This window comes from Mus caroli, chromosome 9, assembly GCF_900094665.2.
Source record: "Mus caroli chromosome 9, CAROLI_EIJ_v1.1, whole genome shotgun sequence".
NCBI classification, from domain to species: Eukaryota; Metazoa; Chordata; class Mammalia; order Rodentia; family Muridae; genus Mus; species Mus caroli.
Window position 1 is genome coordinate 20,995,727 of NC_034578.1, and position 14,230 is coordinate 21,009,956.

The 14,230-nt window shown below is 39.8% G+C and overlaps 1 protein-coding gene and 1 pseudogene across 3 annotated transcripts in view; one reads left to right on the forward strand and one right to left on the reverse strand.

The window, feature by feature from the left end:
* Positions 1-14,230, reverse strand: part of Herpud2 (HERPUD family member 2) — a 51,651-nt gene that overhangs the window by 12,097 nt on the left and 25,324 nt on the right. The window lies entirely within an intron of this gene.
* On the forward strand, positions 851-1,892 carry LOC110301376 (annotated as a pseudogene). The gene has a single exon (XR_002378705.1). The product of XR_002378705.1 is annotated as a eukaryotic translation initiation factor 3 subunit H pseudogene (transcript).

The following is a 14,230-nucleotide window of genomic DNA, read 5'->3' on the forward strand; positions in this document are numbered from 1 at the left end:
CTGAGAGTTTGAAATAATATGCAACAGAAACAAATAATACAATTTTCCACCATAGAGAAGTAAGCAAATTAATATAACCAAGCAATGAAAAACCAGATAGACTAAATGTGAACTTATATAGATCTGAAAATATTTTTAAAGTTTCTTCCAATTTTAAATGTATACATAGAAAAATGCAGATGTATAATTACAAAAACTTCAGTAAAGTTTATTGCTAAGTGGTTGACCACTGATGGGTTTTTGGTTCAATACAAACATACAAAGCTGTTACTAACTCAGAGAAACTGACCTGATAAAGGTGAGTGTCTAATAAACTAGTAAGCAATTTTTGTAGTTAAGTAAATATAGGAGCACAACAGATGAGTCTAAAACCAGTCTATCAGGAACTGTAAACAGGACTTTGCAAACCACTGCTTTCAAGAGAGCATATGCTTCTGCATGCGTCTCATGACTCTGCAAGAGCAAAGGGTGTTCCCAGGATTTCCCAAGTCAAGTTCACCATGTATGCTGGGTGAGTTTAGCAGGCTCCTGAGCATCATCTAAAACCCTGAAGTTTCAGGGAGTAAGAAAAGGAACCCAGCAACATTAGCAAGCACACTAGAGATGGGGAACAGGTGCTATGTGGTGGATAACTGCAGACTAGTTAAGTACTGTTGTTAGAAAAGAACTTTTATTTTGGTATTCAATTTTCCTAAGTCACTAAATCACTGCTCCTGCACATTTAAGGTGAGAGCTATGTTAAAGCTGGCCAAGATGGAAGTGCTGTTTCATTGGTAAAATTATGAGGGTATATGCAGAGAGAAGACCATAGCTAATGGGAAAGAACTTGTACAGCGGTCCGGCTGGAAACATGGCGTCGTGCATGGAAGGCACCAGCTCCGCTGGCGGTGTGGTGGGGAAGGGCAAGGGCAAAGGCAAAGGCAGCTCTGGAGATTCGGCCGTGAAGCAGGTGCAGATCGACGGCCTGGTAGTATTAAAGATAATCAAACATTATCAAGAAGAAGGACAAGGAACTGAGGTTGTTCAGGGAGTGCTCCTGGGTCTGGTTGTAGAAGATCGACTAGAGATTACCAACTGCTTCCCATTCCCCCAGCACACGGAGGATGATGCTGACTTTGATGAGGTACAGTATCAGATGGAGATGATGCACAGCCTTCGCCATGTCAACATTGATCACCTCCACGTAGGCTGGTATCAGTCCACATATTACAGCTCCTTCGTTACCCTGGCGCTTTTGGATTCTCAGTTCAGCTACCAGCACGCCATTGAAGAGTCTGTGTCCTCATTTATGATCCCATAAAAACTGCCCAAGGCTCTCTCTCGCTGAAGGCATACAGACTGACTACTAAACTGATGGAAGTTTGTAAAGAGAAGGACTTTTCCCCTGAAGCATTGAAAAAGGCAAGCATCACCTTTGAGCACATGTTTGAAGAAGTGCTGATTGTCATTAAAAACTCACATCTGATCAATGTCCTTATGTGGGAACTTGAGAAGAAGTCAGCTGAGGCGGATAAGCACGAATTGCTCAGTCTTGCTAGCAGCAATCATCTGGGGAAGAATCTCCAGCTGCTGGTGGGCCGGGTGGATGAAATGAGCCAGGACATAATCAAATACAACACATACATGCGGAACACCAGTAAACAGCAGCAGCAGAAACATCAGTATCAGCAGCTCGCCAACAGGACAATATGCAGCGACAGAGTCGAGGCAAGTCCCCGCTCCCTGAGGAGGACCTCTCTAAACTCTTCAAGCCCCACCAGGCCCCTGCCAGGATGGATTCACTGCTCATTGCAGACCAGATTAACACTTACTGCCAGAACACCAAGGAGTTCACTGCCCATAACTTAGGCAAACTCTTCATGGCCCAGGCTCGTCAAGAATACAATAACTAAGAAAAGGAGGCTTCCAGAGAAGACGTTGAGTAGACAGACTGGTGAGAGTCCACAAGAGTGCACTTGGAAAAACTGCAAAGCAATGGTGGGGAGGCGCACTGTGCCGTCACTGCTGTAGTGGTTTTCTAGCCAATAATAAAACCTTAATTGATTGTTCAGTTAAAAAAAAAAAAAAAAAAAGAACTTGTACAGCACACTTCAGGCCACACACACCCCAAAAAAGTACAGTGTTAAATCATAACTTCATTCATCATTAGTCACAAATGTACTCTCTCCAAACAAAAAGTCTTATATTTGAGTGTCAGCATCACTTATTTAAATGTGTTCTAGTACTAGGCACACTTGCTGAATATGCAGCACTCACCTAAAACAATGAATGACTTTGTACGTTATTGCTAATATATCACTATGTGCCTGTTATGTTACTGTTTCAAACACTTTACATACATTAATCTACATAAAAATCCTGTAAGATAATTTCTATCATCCCTCAGGTAAGGAGTGAGCTAAAGCACAGCAAAGAAGAGACCTATGCAAGCTAGCCAACAGCAGCCGGAAGGTAAACCTAGGCAGTGACTCCAAGCAGTCACCACGGAACACTGCCCTCTGGTCAAATATCAAATATCATTCATCTAGAAAGAGAGTCCCAAAATGAACCCCAAATCTCTGTACAGTTGTTACTTACCATTTTAACATTCACTAGGAAAATAAACACATTTCAGATTTTTCTAAAGTATTAACTGTCTTTTCACTTCACAGCTACTAATTTCACAACCCAATCTAGAAAAGTTATATATACATACATATATACATACACACATATATATATATATATATATACAATATTATAAACTACAATATTATAAACTTCTTGTTTGTTTGTATAGATGGCTACTTAGTTCACTGGTTGGTTGGCTGATTTGGAGACAGGGTCTTAAGATGTAGTCCAGGCTGACCTTAAACTTGCAAACTTCCTGTTTTTGCCTCCATGTGCTGGGATTACAGGTATGTGTCATTATGCCAGATTCACAGCTTACTTTAATTACAACATATTCACTACAAGCATAAATTTAAAAAATCTTGTCAATCAAAGATAACAGCTGTTAATGTGTTATTATTCGCTGGATAGTGGCTCATACCTTTAATTCCAGCACTTGGGAGGCAGAAGGAAGCAGATCTCCGAGTTCAAGGCCAGGCTGTCTACAGAGAAAGTTCCAGGACAGCCAGAGCTACACAGAGAGAGCCTGTCTTGAAAACCCAAAATAAAAAAAAAGTTATTATTCATCCCTCTAGGTTCATTTATGACACTCTCACTCACTACTACCAAATGAAGTCAATAAAATCACTCAGTATACACTGAGAGAAATGGAATTGTTTCACCATAAAAAAAAAGTCACTGTCATAACACAGAATATATTTTAAGCCATTCTTTTAGGATGGATACTCTGAGAATATTGCCTTTTACAAATAACTACTGACTTATAACAATCATTTTTTAAAAAATATTTGTGTGTCTGTGTGTGTGTGTGTGTACACCATGTGTATACCCACAGAGGCTAGTAGAGGGTGTCAATCGCCCTGCAGCTGAAGTTAAAGGTGGTAGAAAGCTCCTTAACACAAGTGATAAGCAGTGAAGCTGGGTCCTCTGCAAGAGCAAGTACTCTTTTTTTTATATATATATATATTTTTAATTAGGTATTTTCTTCATTTACATTTCAAATGCTATCCCAAAAGTCCCCATACCCTCCCCCTACCCCTCTCCCCCACCCCACTCCCACTTCTTGGCCCTGGCGTTCCCCTGTACTGAGGCATATAAAGTTTGCAAGACCAAGGGGCCTAAGAGCAAGTACTCTTAACTGCAGCATCTCTCCAGCCCTAGTAATCACTTTCTTAGGATAAAAGGGTTCATAAGAAGCTTTATAGACGTCTATAACCAGCTTCATCTAAGCACTTATTATGACAGGAAGTAAAAAAGACTTCATATTCAGGAAATATTAGAGAAATGAGGTTCACTGCATTTTAATATCCATCTTTGCTTTCCAATATTAAGAAAAATGAATTTTGATAAAAATTCTAAGCCATATGAATCATTTCTGGTTTCCTGTTTAACAAACCCATCTTTGGTTATATCACCCACCCCACCCCCCATTACCACCTACTTTTTTTATTTCCAGCTCCATCACCACTGTAGGACTATGGTTTGATACACAATGTTATAAGGTAGAACAGTTATCATTGTTACATTCATCAGCACACAATGAAAATAAAAGTACCCTGTAATATATTCTGCTTTCCTATACCACACAGGTTCAAATAGTATTCTCCAAGGTTCTCCTCTCTGAACTATCTGAAAGATGCATTTTACCTGTAACTGTTGGCTGCATTTCCTATGGAACTGCCTAACTAAGGAACTTGATGTAATGGCTACACATAAGGTTGCCATAGAGAGCTTCCTAGAAACCTGCTCTGTAGAGTCTGAATAGCATGAATGTTTAGCATAATCCTGAAAAACAGCATGGTTTTACACACCTCAGTTCCCAGTAAGTCTATCAGGCTCACTCACTGGAAACATCTGTGGAGCCTTACAGAGAGTGATTATGGGATGGGGGCAGGTGTAATCTGGAGAGATGATCAGCTGCTAAAGGCACTGTTTGCTCTTTCAGAGGACCCAGCTTTGATTAAAAGCACCCACATGGTAGCTTACAATTATTCCTAACTCCAGTTCTGGAGAATCCAGTGCCCTCTTCCTTCTGAAGGTACAGGTTCACATATGAATCTCAGACACATGCTGGCAACACACCCATACACAAATTATAAAATTAAATCTAAAAAAGAGGTTGCTTGGCTCAACAGTAAAATGACTACCACCCACTGATACAGCCTGATGACTTAAGTTAAATTAAATCGTTAGAACCCAGTAATGGAAGAAGAAGAGAACTGACTTCATAAAGATGTACTATGATCTCCAATCCCAAATTAATAATGATGATGATGATAGAAGTTTTATATCTTAAATATAAAATATCTTTATTTAAATATAAATTTATATCAATTTATTTTTTAAACAAGATTTCTAAACCCTATATTCTTGAAAGTGCACTCTTCCTCACCCAATCGCTCTTCAGAAGACTGAATTAAGAAGTTCTATTGTGAGAATGAGTGAGACAGAAAGGAGCCAGTGAGATGGCTTAGTGGTTAAGGATACCTGCTGCCACGCCTCACAACCTGAGTTTGATCACCAGAACTCACAGGGTGGAAGAAAACTGATTCTTGCAAGTTGTCTTCTGACGACCATACACCTGCCATGACATGTGCTTGCTGAAGCACATACATATTTTTACATACACACACACAGGTGCGTGCACACTCACACATACACAAAATAAAAAAAATTTAAATAAAAAGGAAAATATTGTAACCTAGATGCTTGCTATTCAAGTGGACCTAGCAGTAGAACATCAGTACCACATGAACCCTGTTAACAAGACGCAGAGCCTCAGGCTCTATCAGACCTACTAACCACAACCCACACAGTAATACATTGTTCAGGTGGTTGATTAGTAGGAGCATTAAAGATTGAAATGGATGCCCTGATAATTCAGATATATGATATACTTTCTAAAAAGCACTTTAACCCTACAGTTCTCAAACTATAAAAGCAGGTACATATATAATAAGTTGCAGGCTCAGCTCCTGCCATGGTCAAGTAAGTGTTCCCCAGGCTTGGAGCACTCAGTCCAAAGTCCCCTCATCCTCCCAGTATATACCCAAAAGAGTAGATGAGAAGAGATCATCAAAATACGGCTGACATCAATAAAGTAGAAACAATAAATAAATAAATACAAAGAATCAATGAAATGAAGAATTGGCTGAAAAGATAAACAAGATTGACAAAACTTTAGCAAAATTAATCAAAAGAAAGAAAGGGAGACATTATTACAGATAACAATGAAACTCAGAAAATTATAAGGACTTATAATTGTAAAAGCTATAATCTATAAGAAATGAACAAATTCCTATAGGCACACAATACATTAACACATTAAAAGTAAGCCAAGATTAAATAATTTAAATAGATCCATAATCAGCAACAAGATTATAAAGATAATAAGCCTTACTGCCACACATAGGCAAAACAAAACCTATGAAATGGTAGACTTACTGCAAAATTCTACCAGAGCTTCCAAGAATTAACAGACATCAATGCTGAATGCGGCATGGCCAAGTACAAGGGACAGAAGAACATGGAACAGAATCAGCAGGACATGGGCCTCCATAAGTGTTGGTGGTTGCTGTGGGCATAAAGCTTTTTTTTATTTTTTTTTTTATTTTTTGGTTTTTCGAGACAGGGTTTCTCTGGCTGTCCTGGAACTCACTCTGTAGACCAGGCTGACCTCTAACTCAGAAATCCACCTGCCTCTGCCTCCCGAGTGCTGGAATTAAAGGCGTGCGCCACCACACCTGGCCTATAAAGCTTTTTTATATAATAGTGTACATATTTTCATATTCCTCCTCTCTACCAAGGTTAATGATTCCATGATAATCAGAGACAGCAGTCTAGAAGGCCAAGGTGTGTCTATGTCTCAGCAAAACACTGTGACCTTCGAGACAGGCCTTAAGGCTATGGGAAAGAACACTGAAAACATGAGTATGAAACTATATAAGTTCTCAACTATGCAACATATGAGGATGCAATATGAATTATATGAGGAGCTTCACAGATCTAAAGGAACAAAAGCAGCTGCACTATGAGCCAGCCTATCAGAAGATACAAAGACAAACAGATAGAAAGGTAGGCAGATTCTGAGTTAAAGGTCAGCCTGGGACAGAGGAAATTTAGATCCAGGACTGGGTGTGGTAGGAGTGGAAATTTCAGAGTTGAGTCCCACCCAGCTATCTTACTGTTTGTGGTTGTGCTTGCAGTCTCTTTCTAAGTGTAGCCTCCCCTCCCCCAGCCTTAATGGTTCCACTGTTTACACCTGTATGGAGCTTCCCATTCAATCGTTCTGCCACGCCCACTGCTGGAACCTGCCGCTTTGCTGTTCGAGGCCATCACGTGATCACCCTGCTACTGGACCCCAAGATTATTTGGNGGGAATTGGGCCCCTCCCACTTCCTTCATAACGGAGTGCCGAAATAGTAAAAATTGAACCTTGAGCAGAGACCTTTGTCTTGGTTCCTTCCTTATCTCACACAGCCCAGTCCCTCTTCTCTTCCAGGTTTCCAAAATGCCTTTCCAGGCTAGAACCCAGGTTGTGATCTACTGGCCAGACACAACATCTAAGAATCAAGGGACTAGGGTCAAGGGAGGCTGATTCATGAGATAATCAAAAGGGAACTTGTAGTGAATTGATATGTAAAATAAAAAACTGGGTTTTGATCTACAAGAGACGAGCTATCCAGAGTATTTTTAGAAGAGCAAGAGAAAACTGTCTCAAACAGAACACAGAGCTCAATCTGGAAAGCCTTCTGGAGCAGACATCGGCCATCAGATTGGACCCAACAATTTGACTCTGAGTTGTTTGTTTTACTGCTCCCAGATACTCTTCTCTCAGAACCTAGCTCCAAACCAAGGCTGGTCCTTGGCACATCAATATTACTCAAGTTATTCTATCAAATAGAAAAGGGCCCCAAAAATGTTTTATGAAGATGGTATTAACCTGATATCAATGACAGATGAAGACACTACAAAAAATAATAAGAAAATTATAGACAAAACTCTGATGAACAGAGATGTAGTATTTCTCATTAAGATGCTGGCAGGCCAAATTGAAGCTTATATCAAAAAGTTCTTTTATCAACATCTCTTTATGATAAAAGTCATGGAGAGTCTAGAATGAAGCATAGCTCAATATAATAAAGGCTACACCACAAACATACAATGAATATCATACTAATAGGAGAAAACTTCAAGTGTTCCAACTAAGATCAGCACAAAAGCAGGGAGTCCACTCTCTCATTCCTATTCAATATAGTACTTGAACTCTTAGCTACAGCAAAAGACAACAGAAGGAGATAAAAGAATAAAAATAGGAAAACCACTATGGTAACCATGATAGGATCCTTAACAGAAGAAACCCTAAAGGCTCCAATTAAAAACTTCTTAGAGCTTGGAGATAATGTAAACAAAGTGGCAGCATACAAAGCTAACACACAAAGGTCAACAGCTTCCCTATATTTCCATAAAAAAGGTATCAGAGAACTAATCTCATTCACATTAGTCATAAAGGGAGAGGGGGAAGGACCTAAACAAGGCAAATAAAAACCTCTATAATGAAAACTCTTAATAGCACTGAAGAAATAAATTGAGGAAAATAATACAATAGGGAAAGATATTTTGTGCACATGGATTCAAAGAACTAATATTGTGAAAATAACCATCCTAACAAAGCTTATCTATAGAATCAATAATCCCAATCAAAATTCCAACATTATTCTTCACAACCAGAAAAACAATCCAAAATTATATATGGACACACAGATGACCAAGAACTGCAAGGAATCCTAAATAAAAACAGTGACTCAGAAAGTGCTACCGAATCTCACGTCTAGCTACACTACAGAGAGAGTGACAAAACCAGCATGCTACTGGCAGGAAGACACAGACCAAAGGGACAGACCCAGAGTCCCTGATGTAACTCCAAAACACCCGGTTACCTGAGTTTTGCTAGAGATACCAAAAATATACACCAGAGAAAGGACAACATCTTCAACAAATGTTGCTTGGAAAACTAGGTTTCAATATACAGAAAAATGAAACTAGATCTTTATCTCTCGCCATGTAAAAACCTCAACTCCAAATAGCTCAAGGACCTGAACATGTGACCAGCTACCCCAACAGCTGAAAAGTAGAGGGCATGCTTCAACTCTCAGGCACAGGGCAGACTTTCTGAATGAGGTCTCAGTATCACAAGAAATAAGACCAATAAGCAATAGATGAGATTTTGTAAAAGTAATAGCATATTACAACAAAGAAAACTGTGAAGCAAATGAAAACACAGCCCACAGAATGGCAGAAAATCTTTGCTAGCTCTACATTCAAACGAGGATTAGTGTCTAAGAATATAAAAAAAATCCTTTAAGCATTAAGAAAATAAACAATCCAGTTTTTAAAAATTAGCTATGCAACTAAACAGAAAATTCTCAAAAAACAAAAAACGAGAACAAATGTCTAAGAATCATAAGCGTGTTCAACCTTCTTAGACAAGGGAACTACAACTTAAAACTACTTTGAGAATCCACTTCACCCTAGTGAGAAGGCCAACATCAGAAAAACAGTATGACAATAAATGCTGGCATGGATTTGGTGGAAGGGGAATTCTTACATTTAGTGGGAACATAAAACAGTGCAGCCACTTTGGAAATCAGTCTAGAGGTCTCTCTGCCCTATGACTCAGCTACACTACTCATGGGTTTACAGCCAAAGAACTTCAAATCCTACCTTGGAGACACTTACACATCATATTCACTACTGCTCTGTTCACCACAGATAGGAAACGCAAACAACCCACATGTCCATCAACACGTAAATAAATAAATAAGGAAAATGTGATATGGACACACAATGAAACACTACTCAGTTGTAAGGAAAAATTAAAACATGAAATTTGTAGATGAACGTATGGAAGTAGAAAAGTTAAACTGAGTGAAGTAACTCAGGCCCAGGACAATGCCACATGCTCTCTCTCATCTGAAGATCTCTTTTAGTCTGTGTACTTTATTTGAAACACAGGTGGAAGCCGGGGAAGTAGAAGAAGCCTTGGGGGAAGTGGGAGACACGGTAAGGGAGGGAGGAGAGTAGGGTAGAGGTGAGACAGAAGTACTGAGGAGACTACTGGGGTGGGAAGGCTCACACAAGGAGAGGTGTGCAAGTGTGGAGAACTTCAGGGGTGAAAGGGAGAGATGACCTAAAGAGGGGGGTATGAAACGCCATATAGAAGAAGTCTTCTATCACAAAACCCAACTTTTATAAAAAGTTATTGTCACTGCTCTTAACTACCCACCATAACTACATGATAAGGTCCTACTGTTAAAGGTACGAAATAGTCTGGTTGTAGAACATACAAAAATCAATCTCAAAGTAACCAGGAGACTTCCTCCTAGCTTGGCTAACTTTCATAGAGCCAGAGGGTACTATGCAGGTGCTGGGGAGAAAAGATACCAATGGTCGTTTGAACCCTGGGCCCTGGACCTTGCATAGTACTATACAGACCTGTCAGACAAACTATGCACGTGGGCACAATAAAGGCATGACTGTTGTGAGGTAACTAATTGCTTTCTTACTGGTTGAGGCCTGTTCCAGAGGAGGAACGGTCAAAAGCCCGTGGCTGCAGAGGTCATAGACCCTCAAGTAGAACTTGCTATTGTTATTTTGCTAAATAATCATGCTGACAGATTATCTTCTATGATGGTTTGAATGAAAATGGCTCTCATAGATGCATATGTTTGAATAATTGGCTATAGGGGGGTGGCACTATTAGGAGGGGTGACCTTGTTGGAGCAAGTGTGGCCTTGTGAAAGGAAGTGTCATTATGGGAGTGGGCTTTGATCAAGTCTTCTAAGTTCAAGCTCTACCCACTGTAAAATCCTGTCATGAAGATCAAAATGTAGAACTCTCAGCTCCTCCAGCACCATATCTGCCTTCATGTTGCTATGTTTTCCATGATGATGATAATGCACTGAACCTCTGAAATTGTAAGCCAGTGCCAATTAAATGTTGTCCTTTATAAGAGTTGCCTTGGTCACAATGTCTTTCAAGAAATAACCTCCCCACTCCCTTTTTGGATGGGGATAGTGTGAGGACAAGATGTAGCTACTAGTGTCTCCTGGCTTATGGCAAATCTGCCAGAATTTACCACCGGAGAAATTATTTAATATGGCTTACAAAATTAGGATTCTAGTTGTTGCACCCAGAGATTGAGTTACTATTGTTTCTGAACTAATTTGTGTGGTGTTTTTCTTCTCACAGCAACTTGACTGGGTTCCAGAGAGAAAGGTACAGTAGCCAAACGTGGGTCTGCCTGATGTGCACCACAAAGGTAGTGGGGGTACTAAAACATGGGGCTGGCGTAATAACAACCCACCAGTGGGAACCTAGCCAGCTGGGTGGAGAGATTTGAGTTCTGAGTCAGAGTATCCACGAGATAAAAATAGGTTGGCCACTCAGGATGGTTTTTGTCTAGTTCCATCCATTTGCCTGCAAAAGTCAGGATTTCCTTGTTCTTCATAGCTCAGCAGTATTCCACTGTGTAAATGAACCACATTTTCTGTATCCATTCTTCTCTTGTGGGACATCTGGGTTGTTTCCAGCTTCTGACTATCACAACTGTGAATTTAAAATTGGGATTATCTGCTTTTAGCATAGATTTATATACAGATTCTGTCCAAATCATGCGGGGAATTTCACCTGCGGTTCAGAACTAGGATAGGGAAAATTAGTCACTGACTCCAAGTGACAGTGACAATAATTGCCTGCTATGCACAGGTATTAATATTGTCTTTGGCTCCAGGTACAGAGATCAACAGTTAGATATTATACAGGTATTAATAAAATATGTCTGTGGCTCTAGGTAGGGAGCCAACAGATAAATGGTATAAAAGATGGCTGCTCTAGGCAGAGAGCTGAACAGTGGTATGATGATTGCTTTAAATGCCACACATGATACTCAAATTCTGTCAACGTGCACTCCATGGGAATCTTGGGTTTTTATCCTGCTTGGCAAAATAGACAAGGCCTAAGAATAGGCACATACAGTATTTTAGTTTTCTTCATTTGTTTTGGTTTGTTTTAACTTTCAAAATGGGTATGATTTTGAGTTTTGTGGTTTTATTATTCTTCTGGAAAAGAGGGCAGGACACAAGCTTTCCTGGTTGCTGACTGAAGGATATGCTATTTGGGGAGAAAGGTTTTGTCTTTGCGTGTTTAGAAAGGTGACTAGGGTCTTTACACCTTCCAGAGTTCTATGGATCAGATACGATGAAGGGAGAGCCCCCAGAGGACTAGATTCCAGAGAATCAAACACAAAATTTATCTTGATGATACTAAAGTTTTGTTTTGAGATTTGTATATTACAGAATAGATAGCCTTGGTGAGTCTCCTCGTCAGACAGACATGATGAACTGACCTGCATGAACTCTTATGTCTTGGACTTTCAGCTGGATCCAGTCAAGACACAGACATCAGAGACTAAATCAATCGTTGGTGTGGATTTCTTAAGGCCAACCAACTCCCCTATTTTCCCTTTCCTCCTCCCTACTTCAAAATATCTCAATGCCATCACCCCAGTTCCCTGGGTCTGGGGGCTGAAGGGGGTTATTATAGGTTGTCTTTCTAGGGAATGTAGAAATGGTCATAATTGGAACAGCGAGGAATAGCTAGAATTGATTGCATAGCCATAATCTTATTTTGTAGAAATCTCTTTAATTGTTACTAAGTTGAAATCATAATTTCTTATTTTGGTACAGAATTTATTTTGATGCTAAATCATGATTTTCATTGATATAAATTGCTTCCATTGACACAAAAAATTTAAAATTACAGGGCTTAGACCTAGTCCTTTTATGACCGTTATTATAAACTTGATCTGAGATGTTTAAGCCTATGAGTTAAGGGCCAAATAGCAAATTCATGGCTCTGAGTTTATTGTTAGCGTGATTTCAGATATTTTAATTAGAAATAGCTGAGAGTAGTTAACAGACAACAGTCTACATTACTTTACATAGATAGTTGGTTTTCAAAAACACCAGAAATCCACAGAATGCGACATTTAATGTTATTTATTCACTTGTTGTTGAGACAAGCCTGCCACTGACAGCATCCCCTTTCTTGGATTCAAAGAAGAAATTGAGCATCAATGAAGTTGCTCCAGTTGTGGGGAGACAGCCACTAGGCAAGAATTGCCTCATTTCATCTACTGACATAACACTGTCCCGAAAAAGGACACAATTTACAGGTTAGGACAGCTTAGTTCTGCCGAGACAGAGTAGGCTAGTCCTTAATATTCCTGTTTCTCTAAGGTCTATCAGATGATCCTGGGCCAGAAGGCTGAAGAAATGCTCCATCTTCCTGACTTACTGGGGCTGGATAGGTAGGCAGCTCTCTCTACAATTTGTCTCAGTTCTGGAAGCTGTGTTAGGCTTCCTATAAATTTTCAGTTAATGTTGGTCATTCTCAAATTTCTTTTTTTTTTTAATTAGGTATTTTCTTCATTTACATTTCCAGTGCTATCCCAAAAGTCCCCCATAACCTCCCCCACGACTCCCCTACCCACCCACTCCCTGATGGGGTTTAAAAACTACTTATAGTCTCATAGCCAACCAAGGCTATTTACTTTGAAAGAAGAGATTTGAGAGGATGGTTTATAATATGGCATATAATCTAAAGCCAGGCCATTAGTCAAGGTAGAATCATAAGTCTTTTAATTTAGGGTAGATGACAATGACATTCTATCTTAATGACATAATTGATGGGACTGGGTATTAGGTCTATCTTATACTTTATAAATTACAAAATGGTAATAGTTGTGCTCTATTTATATTTGAGAGAAAAGTTTTGTTTTTTATTAGAAAAGAAAGGGGGAAGTGTTGTGGATGGGCCTGATGCTGTTTGGATTTTAATGCTAATTCTGCTCTCCTGGGAGGGGCTGCAGACAAAGAATGAGTCATGTACTCAGGTGACTTCTTGTGAACCAATCCCCTAATGAATAAAGTAGCCAATCACTGGGCGAAGAGGAAGGTCTTCCTGGTAGGATAGGGGAAGAAAGGAGGAGGTGAGAGAGAGGGTCCTTTTTGGATGGATAGCGTGAAGACAAGATGTAACTACTAGTGTCTCAGGTTATGGAGAATCCACAAGGATTCACCACCAGAGAAATTAGATTTTATATGGCTTACAAGATTAGGATTCTAGTTGCTGTACCCGAGATTGAGTTACCATTGTTTCTGAAAAAAAAATAAGAAAAAAGAAGAGAAAGGGGAAGGGGAAGGGAGAGGGAGAGGGGGAGGGGGAGGGAAAGCCTAAGAAACCTAAATATTTATGTTTGTACCCATAGTCCTGGACTTGTTTTAGTCAATCCAGCCAATGGAGAGATGAGGGTAAAGTGTGACCGCCCGCTCTAATTGGGACACCTATATTAACATCACACTACCACCAAGGCTAGAGGGACACCTGGAAAGAAGAGGTTAAAGGAACGTGAGCACTTGGGTGAGGTTTGAGACTGCTGTAAAACAGTCTTCTGGACATGACACAGTTATAATTATAATCATGATCTCACCACAGCTGTGTTACTACTGTCTTAGTCAGGGTTCCTATTCCTGCACAAACATCATGACCAAGAAGCAAG